We start from the raw sequence: 13,338 nt of genomic DNA on the forward strand, positions 1-13,338 counted from the left end.
TGCAGCTATATCTTCTGAGCGAGCCCCTCAGCCATTCAGCCTGTCCATGGGGACCAGTTCTCACTGGCTCAAACAGGAGAGAAAATGTTCTATGGAAAAAGCCATGAGCAAATCCTATCAACTTAACTTCTTATGCCAGAGCCTGGAGTGGGGCATGCAACTGCCCGTTTAATTCTCTCTATTGCAAGGATCATTGGGTGAGATTCTATGGCTCGGGTTAGGCAGATGGGCTCAGATGCTCAAAGGTATTTAGGCTCCTAATTGGCAGTGAAATCAATACTGTAGGTTCTTAGGGGCAGGCTATCTTGTTGTTCTCTGTTCATCCAGCTCCTAGCATAAGGAAGTCGTGCTCCAATACTGGCTGAGGAGAGTTCATGATCTTAGTGGTCCATTCTGCCTTTATAATCTGTAACTGTCTATCCCAGGCAGTGTCTACTGGAATCACAATTAGAGCCGAATCTCCTACAAACTGGATTGTTCCTGCCTCAGGTCCTAAACCATTTGGAAATCAGTCCTTAACCGTTGCCTAGCAAAGAATGACATCTGGATTTGCTGGAGCTCTCCTCCTTATGGGCTGGATACTAGGCTACCCCTTATCCATCCGTCTATTCACCCATCCATCCTCTCTCTGTGTTTCATTTCGGTCACTCCCCGATGTTGCACTGTCTTCCAAAGTGATGACTTTGCCGCTACCTTGCATGCCAATAGCACACACGCCCCTTGTAAACTCTGCCTCTCTTTATACAGTCCCCCAAAAGAAAAGACAAAAGGGAAACTAAACATTCCCTAACAAATGAGTGTCCCTCTGCCCTGCTTCAGCCAGTGACACCCACCCACCCATGGTGGACTCGGCCTGTCCTGGGAACAAAGGAGCAATTGCATACACCATGCCGGGGTCACTGACCCACTCTATTGTCCGGAACTGGGCCTGCATGCTCTGCCTTTTGACAGATTTTCCCGTCGGTGGTGGTAAAAAGAGAGAAAGCGAAAGAGTTAGCTGTGACAACAGGGTCAGGGCTGCAGCTATTGTGGCATCAATAAAATGTTTGGTAGAGACGCTCGACGGAAACTCAGGTCCCAGAGCAATTGGGACCATCTCCCCACCCTTCTGTCCAATTATGAAAGGACAAATGTCAGCGGTGACCCTGAAGGTTGGAGAAACAACCTCCCTTTAGCCAGGACACGCTCCTCTCCTTTGTACCAGCAGGAAGATGAACCTTCGAGGTGTTTATGGAATCCTCAACCAGGCAACTGTCAGCAGCATAAATAAAATCAGGGCTCAGCAGCACTGCTGAGGGGGGGGAGTGCAGGTGTTGAGATGTTACGGTGATGGGTAGCTTTATAAACACCTAGATAGGTAGGTAGGTAGGTAGGTAGATAGATAGATAGATGGGGGTGTATGAGGATAGATAGATAGATAGATAGATAGATAGATAGATAGATAGATAGATAGATAGATAGATAGATAGATAGATATGGGAATGGATGGATAGATAGATTATTTCCTGTCCTGATTACTCTACCTTTGTTATCTGTATTATGGGAGTACCCAGAGGCCCTAACCAAGACAGAGGTCCTGTTGTGGTAGGTACACTATGTACAGTCAGAGTGAGAGACAGTCCCTGCCCGGGAGACCTTACACTCTCAATAGATAAGACAGACCAGCTGTGGGAGAAAGAGGGTATCTTTCTTTTATTGCCAAAGAATCGAGGCACAGACATATTAAAAAGCGACAAAGAGTCCTGTGGCACCTTATAGACTAACAGACGTATTGGAGCATAAGCTTTCGTGGGTGAATACTCACTTCGTCAGACGCATGTTAAGTGATGAGTCTAAGGTCACGCGGGGAGTCTGTGACAGAGGCAGAAAGTGAACCCAGCTCTCCTGACTCCCCACCCAGTGCCTGGACCACAAGCCTGTTCTAGTCAGAAGAAAAACTTTAGCACAAAGACCCTGATTTTCTATCTGGGCCTCCATTTCTGCAGGCTCCGTTTCATACCCTCAGTTAACAACACCTGCAAGGACACGTAGGGGCAATTGCTACTGTTTAGCCTCCTAGCTGAATGTTCTGGGAGTTTTAGCACATGCAAGTGAGTGTAGATAGATGCAATTAAATGCAGGTGCAAAATTTCACCTGCCATAATGGAGGCCCCATTGGAAAACCAGACCCTGACTATTTGTACGAAAGGTTTCATTCTAAAATCTTCTCAGATCTGCTAACCCAGTGCCTTTAAGGGTGGGTGGGTGAAGCGATATCTTTGACAAGCGCCTGACTTTCGGCGGCTGCTGAAATGTTACTGTCGGGTCAGTGCTGATTGAAGCCGAGATGGCTGCTGCCAGCCATCAGCTAAGAAACGCTTTGGGGCAGGGCCTGTGTTTTGGTTCTGCGTCTGTACAGCACCTCGCGGAGCGGGATTCTGGGCCACGTCTGGAGCTCCTAGGTGCTGCAATGATGTAAATAATAAATAATAACAAGAAGGAACAGCCACGGCAGAAAAGATTTGGCTGAGATTTGGTGGTGGGCCTTCCGAGTCACCATCCAGAAAGGCACAACCCAGGGAGCGGGGGGGTGGAAAGGGCAGTCTAAGCCACCTTCCTAGTCTGGGCTTCTTCAGGAGTTGGTGTGAGCCTCGGCATCAAGTAAAGCAACCAGGAGCTGCTCTATTTTATGGCAGCCACCTCCCACGAGGGCTGCCTATAAGGGTATGTCTTCCCAGCACACTAAGCCCGGGTCTGCGTGAAATGCACTGGGAGATTTGGTGTTTCCAACCCACGTTTGAGCGTCCACACTGCATTGGAAACCCGGGCCTCCCAACCGTGCTGCACTACGCAGACCTGCATCACAACTTCAGCTTCTCTGGGCACATCCTCCCGTATCCCAGGGTTCCCTGTGCCCTCGCCAGCCGCTCTGGGCTTGGTTCAGAGTGGGTTGTGGGAGAACTTGTCTGTCTGTCCTGCGGAAGTTGGCTGGAAAGATTTTAAGAACATAAGAATGGCCATACTGGGTCAGACCAAAGGTCCATCTAGCCCCGTATCCTGTCTTCCTACAGTGGCCAATGCCGGACACCCCAGAGGGAATGAACAGTACAGGTAATCCTTAAATGATCTATCTCCCATTCCCAGCTTCTGGCAAACAGAGGTTAGGGCAATATGATATTTTCTGTCTTATTATCTATCCCTTTCTTAATGATTCCCAACATTCTGTTTGCTTTTTTGACTGCTGTTGCACATTGAATGGATGATTTCAGAGAACTGTCCATAATGACTCCAAGATCTCTTTCTTGAGTGGTAACAGCTAATTTAGACCCCATCGTTGTATATGTATAGTTGGGATTATGTTTTCCAATGTGCATTACTTTGCATTTATCAACATTGAATTTCATCTGCCATTTTGTTGCCCAGTCACCTGGATGGGTTTTTGGATGGTTTTAGTCTGCAAACCCACCCAGCCTGCAGCAATAGAGAATCCCTGCAATGGGGTAGTCTGTGGGGACATATTGCCCCGATCCTGGCCCTCCATGCAGCATTCCCCCTATGCTAGGCCTTGCGAGGGGGCTGGCTACCCTATGCAGTGCTTGTGTTAGGGGAATTCTTCCCCACATGGCTAAGTAGTGTTTATAAGCAGCACACGGGAATGGGACACAAAGGCAGATCCCTCCCTTGGTTTTTCAATCCAGCACCTTTTTCTCGCTCTCTCTGTTCTCTGCATGTCCCAAAGTCACCGCTGCTCCCCTTACTGAGAAAAAACAGCTTTTTTCTCTTGCTCTCCAGGTGGAGCAGCTACAGCTACAGGAGATGCAGCTGGAGGCCATCCTGAGCCAGGTATCATCAGTCTAGCTTTGAAGGCGTGATCTTTATTCTGAGAGCCCAGGGAGGAAGCAGGGAGGGAGAGCTGAATTCTCCCCTCTCGGGGTTCTGCTTGCAGCCCTGATGGTTAGAAACAAAATCACCCGTTGTCCTGGGAACCGAGTAAAAGTAAGTGTCAGCTTCACTGAGTGGGAACCCCACCGTATCATTTCTACGGAGTCACTTTTCAAATTATAGCTGCATCTTAAAGAGTATCAGAGCCAAACAGCTCACAGAACCAATGGGGGGTGGGAATAGCGCATAAGCCCCTAGTGAACCAGGGGCTGTCATTCTATGGAGGACTGTTTTAATATGCTCTTTCCCCTCTTTTCCCCCAATATGAACCACCCCGTAGGTTCATTCCTTTCCTCTCTTAGACACAATAATCCCACCCCCTACCCCTCACCTCCTTGCTTTATCTTTTTTCTTTTCTTTTGTTATTTGAGAAATAATTTTTGGAGGGAAGAAAAAAAAAAGGAATCAGTTTTCTCTTTGGGGGATTAAGGCCCTTAGCATTCAAGCATCAAGCGCTGTAAACAGTGTCTTTTCTTCTGGTGCAGCTTGGAAAGACATGGGTCTCTGTTCTCCCTGAAAGGCCCTCACACTGAATGACCCACGGGCCCTGAATGAAGTGCCTCAATTAAAAGTTTCCCATTGATGCCGGCTGAATGAGACCTTGCTGGGGAATTCACTCGGGCTGAATGGCCCGGGACTTCATGAAATATTAAGGAGCCAATCGATTTCCCACAATATTTGTACACCTTCCTTTGTGCAGATTTTTCCCTCCATTGAACCAGAAACCGTTAACACATCCGCTCCTGACGTGCCCCGTTCTGCTGCTCATTAGAGGCCTTGGCGGGGTAGGTTGGCCTGCCAGTGTCACCCCCGCCATCCCGTGTAGACGGATTCTCAGCCATTCATGGCAAGGCGGGGGGGGTTGAGGGGGTGGGGAGGGGATTACATGAGTGCGAATGGCCACCTGCTTACATTCATTCTCTGGAGAGGTCACGCTTAACTACAAATCCTAAGACTAAAGGAAGGGGTGGAGAGAGACGGAGAAACTGATAGGAGAGAAGCAAGAGTGGAAGCCCTAAAGGCAACGCCCACTCATGCCTCAGCCCAGAACTGTCCACCAAGGAATTCCCCAGGTGCCCTATTCCTAGAGCAGATGAGGTGCCTTAGCAGATAAGTACCTGATGTGCTGGATTTTTACCCCACCCCAGTGCTAGGTTTTTACCTCCTCCGCCCAAAAAAGACATTTTAGGGGCATCACCTCATGCTCTTTCTTGGTGGTCCCAGGAAGAAAGCAGAGAAAGGTAGAGGGAGGGAAAACCCCACCTTGCGTCCCCCCCCCCCGGTCCCGTCTTCAACACAACAGGGAAGCGTCTGTAAGTCCGGGGCTCCCTTGTCCTTGACAAAGGGCCTCGGGTATTTTAACAGCATCCACCGCCCAGTTGACAGCTCCAATTGTAAACTGGGCTGCAGCGGCAAGATTGCCCCCGCCCCCCATTAATGATGTTAATTAGAATCCTGCAGTGCAGCCTATTGGGGGGCTCCGTGCGAACTGGGAGTGGGACGTGAGGTGGGGGAATGGCTCTTTTCCTGAATAATTCACTCTTATTTAATCTCATTAAGAGGGGAAAAAAGGGGTTGCCCCAGGGAAGAAAGCAAGCTGTGTGTGGGAATGGATGCCAAGGGCTAACTAATAAAAATACCTAGTTCTTATATGGCACATTGCATCCATAGATCTCAGGGTCTTACAAAGGAGGTCAGTATCATTATCCCTATTTTACAGGTAGGGAAACTGAGGCACGGAGCGGCAAAGAGGCTTACACCAGGTCATCCAGCAGGCTAGTGAAAGAGCCAGGACCAGAGCACACCTCAATCCGTTAGGCCACACTGCCTCCCTCCTCCCCCATCAAACAAAGCGAATGCATCGGAGACCCTGGGAATGCTGCTCAACTCAGCAAGCGAGCAGGCTGCAGCCTGAGCGTCTAGATGCTGATTTCACCAGAGTCCAGGTCCAGAGGTTTGGTTTGGGCCTGTTTCTAGGCCACATGGCTCCCTTTCATTCCTCCCAGACCAGTGTTGCAATGGTCTTGTGACCTAACCATTCTGCAGGAGGGGACTGATCACGAGTGTTATAAATTAGTTTCTCTCCGCTGAGTCTGCCCCAGGGACATTAGCCCTTATCACAAAACCAAACGTAGGGCCAATTTGGCGTCTGCTTGGAAAAGGCCCAGAATTGGGCTCGCATGTGTGGCAGCAGAGGGGGGTGCGAGTGGTCCCGGGGTACAATGGCAATCGGGGGGAAGCACCTGCCCAATCACCAGTCCCTTGGGTCCTTCTGAATCACACAGGAAAGGGGAGACCATGGGCATCGCGACTCTGAGCAACGGGAGGAGGCACATACGGGCCGGTGGGCACGAACGTCACAGCAGCGCCAGGCAGTATTGCAGCATCAGGAAGTGACTGTTCGGTTGCACAGGGCAGGGTCGCAACCTCACGCAAGTGGTGGAGGAGCTCCCTTTAGCTCAGCCAGTCGGCTCGCTGCTCTGAGATGGTGTCACTGGCCCATTGCCTGCATGAGGTCTGGGCATGAGATGGGAAGAGCCCGTTAATTCAGTCCCTTCTGGATGCCTTACCACTAGCTGGCAGTGCAGACAAGGCAGTGAGTTCACCCTGGCATCTTACCCTGCATGTCCTAGGTGCCTGGTAAGGTGCTTCATGTCCCATTGGACTGAACCCTTAGCTTACTGAGTGGCTGGAAATCACACTCACTCCCCATATCATGTGACTAAGCACCTCATTTGCTCTGGGACCCACTGCAAAAAAAAGACCCACGGCAGCCAGTCTCAGAGCCCAGGTCAGCTGACTCCAGCTCACGGGGCTTGCACTATGAGGCTAAAAATAGCAGTGTAGACGTTCCCACTCAAGCTGAAGACTGGGGTCTAAAACCTAGCAAAGGGGGGCTGGGGGTGTCTCAAAGCCTGAGCGGGAACGTCCACGCTGCTGTTTTTAGCCCTGTCGCGCGAGCTTGAATTGGTGGACCCAGGCTCTGAGACTCTCTGCCATGGGGGTCTTCAGTTTGTTTGTTTGTTTGCAGTGTAGGCGCACCCACAGTGGACACTGCTGAGGATGGGAGAGAGGCTTTTCAGAAGGTGCTTGGTTAATGATCTGCAGGAACCTGCTGTCCCTTTAAAAAGAGGAACTGGAGGGGCTGGGTCCCAGCTAGCAACAATGGATGCACTAGACAGGTGGGCAGGCTACAGGATCTGGTCCACAGCACATGATAGACTCCGGGAATTCTCCCGCAGATGAATTGAGGAAGGACCATATGGGAGGGAGGGAGCAGGGCCTGTGGGTTAGAGCAGTGGACTGGGATTTTGGCCTCATTGGTTCTGCTCCTGGCTTTGCCACTCACTCTCTGTGTGACATGGGGCAAGTCCTGTCCCCTTGCAGTGCCTCGGTTTCCCTATTTGTAAAATAGGGAGAATCGTGTTGACCTGCCTCAGCAAGAACGAACCGCTGTGAGCTCTGCGGAGGAAAGGTGCTGGAAAAGAGCAAAGGGTAAATCCACAGAGAGCTGGGCGGGGTTTACTAGTCCCCAGGGCTCAGCCATTCAGGAGAGGCAGATATTTCCTGGGGCGGGGTGGGGGAAGCATTGGTAGCTGTGCTCAATAAAACCTGGTGAGGGTGAAGAGTAAGAATGATCTTTGGATTTGGCCTCTGAGCCACATTGGGGCTGAGAAACCCACATCCTGGCATCCTCTGGAGCAGAAAATTTGCCATTCCTCCCCTCCACTGACCTGGAAATTGTTGCTATGGTCCTGTGGCTCCTAGGTCATGGGCCCCGTTGGTTGGGTGGCCACACCTCATTGTGTGACAGGCAATTAGCCACCTGTTCCCCTCCCCTAATCCCGCTTGGAGGGGAGGGGCCAGTGCTGCTTCACTAGCCTTCTGCAGTGTTAGCGCCACACACGCTAACAGGCTGGTTAACCTGGGGCTGGCATTATCTGAAGCCCAGGAGGAAGTGGTTTTTAGTAGGGGGAGAGGGAGTCCGGGTGTGTCTGAGCGGGACACCCACAAGAGAGGGCCGAGAGGCGCCTCCGGGTTTTCTGATTCTGATATAAGGTGGGCTCAGCCAAACAACTCATCCCGGGGTGCAGGACTGGTGGGCTGACACTGCAGAGAATACCAGATCCTCGGCTCATCCTAAATCCCCTTTGCACCACTTAAGAGGTGCAAATGAGACTGAATGCTGTCTTAAGGGAGCACCTGCAGAGTTCTCTAAAATAGGGGTATCCTCAGCTGGCATAGGGCTGATGAGGCCAGCCCCTCTGGTCCTGACCTCCTGGAGCAGTGGGTTAAAAGAGGCAAGAAAAACAAATGACACTTTGGGATGGGACCAGAGTGATCTCTCCAGTCTTTGGATGTGCAGGGTCAGCTTGCCAGCTCAGCAAGGGAGACATAAACTGGGAGCTAGAAAGCCGGCACAAACGGCGCTAAGCAGTCTGGGAACCACGGGGTCTCTCAAGGGTCCAGGAATCTCAATAGAAATCCGGTCTATGTTCATTACAACTGAGTCGTGTCTCTCCGCTGCCACAGAGGACATTACAGGACCCAGATCTGGTCAACTGGTGTTCTCTCGTTATATCCCACCAGGGCAAGAGGTCTTGCAAACTCGATCTTCAGTCCCAGGCAGTGTGGAGCTCTCTCATTGCCCTCATTTGGGATTCAGCTTGAGAGTTGGGTTCAACATGCCCTCCCAGCGTGAGAGGCAAAAGTGACTTCAAACCACCGAGTTCCACTTGGTTTTGCATTGAAGCTGGGGCAATGGTGAATGTCGTGGGACTTGGATGCAAGACCATAAACTGGTCCTGGGGCTCGATAGACAGCACTCAGAATGAGGCTCAGATTCCATCAAAACTTTTGTGAAATTCTGAGACCCTTTCAACTCAAGACAGGGGCCAGATGCCAAGTCTGGATCCGGATGCAAACTTTCCCCAAGTTCTGGATGCTCGGATCAGCACTTGCGTGGTGCCAGAAGGCTCCGAAACACTGGCACTTTGTGGCATGTGGCACGACTTCTGGTACATGCTTCCAGTCTGACGCCACTCTGGCATTCGTTTTTAGGACTCAGGCACTGGCTTGTCTCCAGGGTTTTGGTTTGGCCCAATACAGCAATAGAGGCCAAAATTGCTGGGGGAGATTTCTGCTTGTGGAGGTTTGGCTGAGCGTTTTGTGTCTGTGACGGAGTGGGTGGGTTTACTGGGGCTGGAGGTTCATGTTTCTCCCAGCCCCCATCTCCAGTCCTTTCTTATTTATCTTAGATGCTTTGTGTAAACCTTTGACCTGTTGCCTGGGTTTCCCCTCTCTGCTTGTTTGCACAGCTAGCCCGCCCACACAATCCCTACAGAAGGGAAGGTTAAACCTCCTCTGAACCACAGATCTTGAGTGGCTTCTGCAGCCCAAAGGTCAAATGGCAGCGAAAGGTGGATGGGGAAGGGGAGCGAAATATGTAGTTCCTTCGTGATGCAAAACTGGATGAAGAATGTCCCCCTGAGACAGACCTCAAGGGCCAGGGAGCACAGGGACCCTGCAGGCCCAGCCCAGAGATACAGACAGCGGTGCTGGCATCATTCTAAAAGGGAATTCCGTGCGGCCCTGTTCTCCCAAAGGAGTTATGGAGCTGTCCGTATGGGGAGCATATGTGACTTTTGCGGGAGGCTTGCACGCAATGTGCTGTGCACATGTTTCAAACACACGCCTGAAACGGAGCCAAACTTAGGGGGGGGAAATTGGCCAGTTGGACAGAAAGGCCGAGTGACACAATGCCTCGCTCTGGTGTATGATTCTTTATAACCTGACACACTGTGGGAAGAGACGGGTGGGTCCCTGCCATGGAAGTGTTCTGTGGCACTGGCAAGGAAGCTAGATCCCATTAGCCTTCTGTGTTGTGCGGTCTGTGATCCATTTGGCATATGCTTGTGTGTTCTTGTTGGATCTAAAATTGATCTGCTTGTCTCCATGGGTCTCATTTAAAGCAGCACAACACAGGGACACGGTGTGGCTAAGAGGAAGGGGCTGGGAATCTTGGCATCTATTCCTGAATCTGCCGCTGACTCACCACCTGACTCTGTGCAAGTCACCGTTTCACTGTTTGCCTCAGTTTCCCCCTCCATAAAATGGGGATAATAACGCTGACACACCTCACCAGGGGGTTGTGAGGCTTAAATCAAGAGCCGGCCTGGACATGGACTCCCAGTTCCATAAAACAAATTGAGGTTTTGGAAAAAATTTCATCCTGAATCGAGACAAAAATCTGAAACCTCAACGTTTCTTGAGGAAGTAGGAGTCTGTTTTATTTCAGTGGGAATGAGCAAGTGTTTTCAAAATGAAACATGCTCCCTTGGTTACCAGGCCTACTGGCAGCCCCCCAGGTTGGCTACAGGGAGCTGGGGAGCTTAGAAACAGCGGAAGAGCTGGTTGGGAATTTTTTTATTACATTTTTTGTCGGAAAATGCCAAATTGTCAAAACCAAAACTTTCTGCGGGGAAGGGCTGGCTTCAATGAATGTCTCATCTCAAAGATGTTGGGGAAAAAAAGTTTCAGAATTGTCAAAATGTCCTGTTTTGACATTTTCTAAACAAAAAGTTCAATGTTTCAGTTCAAAACAACTTTTCAATTAGAATGATAAGTTAATGACTAGCCAAAAAAAAAAAAAAAAAAGGTTGAAATCTAGATGAAATGTTGGAAATTACTGAAATGAAACTTTTCAATTGACCCAAACCAAATTTTTGCTTTGTGAACATTTTTTGAGATTTTGACTTTTTGTCCTGATTTGGGACTGGAACATTTTTTGGAAATTTTTGCAAGATGGGAAAATGGTTTCCCGTCCAGCTCTAAGCCGAGGCTCCAAGGGCTTCCGGTTCCCAGCTCTACATTGGCTCACCTGGCTGGAAACTGTCTGGGTTTCCAAAAAAGTTAAGTCGACACTTTCCTGGGAAATGTTTAGATTTTGGCAAATTGGCCTTTTCCAACAGAAAAACTTTCTGTCTGAAAATTTTCAGCCAACTCTACTTAAATAATTCAGTGCTTTGAGATCCTCAGGTGAAAAGGATAGAGAAGTGCACATTATAGAATCAGAGAAATGTACGGCTGGGAGGGACCTCGAGAGGTCGTCCAGTCCAGTCCCCTGTTTTGAGACAGGACCTAATAAACCTAGTCCATCCCTGACAGGTATTTGTCCTTAAAAACCTCCAGTGACGGAGATTCCACAACCTCCCTTGGAAACCTATTCCAGAGCTTAACTACCCTGAGAGTTAAAGTTTTTCCTAATATCAATCTCCCTGGCTGCAGATTAAGCCCATTACTTCTTGTCCTACCTTTAGTGGATGAGGAGAACAATTAATCCCTGTCTTATAACAGCCCTTAACATATCTGAAGGGTCCCCCCTCAGTCTTCTTTTCTCAAGACTAAACGTGTCCACTTTTTTAACCTTTCCTCATCGGTCAGGTTTTATCAACCGTTGCTCATTTTTGCTGCTCCCCTCTGGACTCCCTCCAATCGATCCACATCTTTCCTAAAGGCTGGCACCAGACCTGGACATAGTGTCCAGCTGTGGCTTCATCATCATCATCATCAGCAGCAGCTGTCATTCTCACCCCTAATAAACTGCAACTGGCCTGGAAGTGCCTGTTCTAAACGCTGCTCAGTCCATCCCTATTAAACATATAAATAATCAAGGCTAAGCGAGGAGGTGGCAACAGTGCCATTTAGCCTTTACCTCTGCGGGCCATGACTCAAACACGACGTAGGTCACAAGTGAACTGAGTCTGGTGGGCTCATCCTGCCTCCCACGCGGCGTTTCAGCTCAGTGCTCCGCCTGAACTCAGGAAAGACTCAGGGCTGAGCAGTGGGCGATTTCCAGGGCATGGTGCATTTGGAAGAAGGGTGAGTGTCGCGGGGAAGCTAGCATGATGCCTTGAGTGGTAAGTCACTTGCTGTCACGTAAAAGGGACACATGATCACACGTGGCAAACCTCAGGAAGGGAGGGAAACATGCCAGTGCCTTCAGTGAGCATTCAGGGGTGGTTCCCAGCACGTACCAGACACGTGCTTAGAGACCTGGAATGCTCTTCCCCGTATCATTCCAGCCGGTCGGTGTATTTCTGATTTAATGCCCATTGGTTTGAAGGGCTTTTGTATCGAACCCCTCAGGTCCAAACAGCTGCTGAAAGTGACCAAACATCTTCCAACCAGATGGGAATCCTCTAGGGGGAGGGACGGTGGGAAAGCAGCCACTGAGATACAGGAACAGGCTAAAAAAAAAGGCAGGGGGGGAGACCCAAGACTACATCTGTCTCTTAGGTGCTGGTGCTGTTTCTACAGTCCCAGTGAAAGAGCTCCCTTGGTTCCATCTGGTTTGGGGACAATCCTGGTTCTTATGGAAACACATGGCTGACATCTGGAGAAACAGGAAACAGCAACAAGCATCACCACAGCAACAGTGTGTCCTTCCCGCTGGTCCCCCACTGGGAAAGCCGCGGGATCTGCGGCTGGCAGCTCTGTGAAGTCAAAGCACAAGACCGAGGCGACTGATGGATGGGTCGGGTTCAATGGGGAGGGATATGATTAATAAGTGCTACAGCCCCATTGTCCCCACTGTGCAGCCGACAATGCTAGTTAGCTCTGATGGACGCTTTGATGACTCTATGTCTTCAGGCGAGTCACTGAGTTGTTGAATCTCAGCCAGTAGAAAAATATTCCCTATGAACCCACCCTCCTTTCCTTGGACAATAGCAGGGCTGGCCTGCAGTGTGAGAGCCTGGGATCAGGCGTGATGGTGCAGCCTGGATGCTCCAGCACAGACTGCGTTGCAGACCTCACTTCTCCAATTCCCCCGCAATGGAGTCAGACTCACGCTCACCCAGCCCCTCGGGTGGTCGTTTATACTGGGTGTAAAACACTGGGATCCGGCACTGGTTGGGCAAGTGGTGAGCTGGGGCTTCTATTTTAGAGTGAAACTGTTTATTTAGTTCCCTTCCACCCACCACTTTAGCCCACCTGCCGTGCCCTGTCTGACCCATGGACTGTAATCTCTCTGGGGCCAGGCCTGCCTTCTTTGTTGCTTGTCTGTACAGTGCCTGGCACCCAAAGAACCAGCGTCTTCCGGGAGTTCCTGGATGTACCGTTCTAAAATAATAACAATCACAACCAAACGGAAATGGTAGCATATACACCCTCTTTGCACTCAGGGAAATGACGACACCAGAGCTAGAGCAACAGAGAATTGGGCCCACAATATTTATCACCCCCTTTCTGGATACTCAGCTGAAAAGACGAGGAAGGAGGTTATGTCTGGTGTTCTCCAGGCTTTTTGTACCTAGAACCAGACCTCCCTCCCTGTCTAATCTATGCTGCTCCCCAAACCTCAGTATCTCAGCTCCTCAGACCTCTCTAGGCTCTGTCGTTCCTATGGCGGGATAC

The sequence above is a fragment of the Emys orbicularis genome, chromosome 22 (genome assembly GCF_028017835.1).
Source record: "Emys orbicularis isolate rEmyOrb1 chromosome 22, rEmyOrb1.hap1, whole genome shotgun sequence".
Taxonomy (NCBI): domain Eukaryota; kingdom Metazoa; phylum Chordata; order Testudines; family Emydidae; genus Emys; species Emys orbicularis.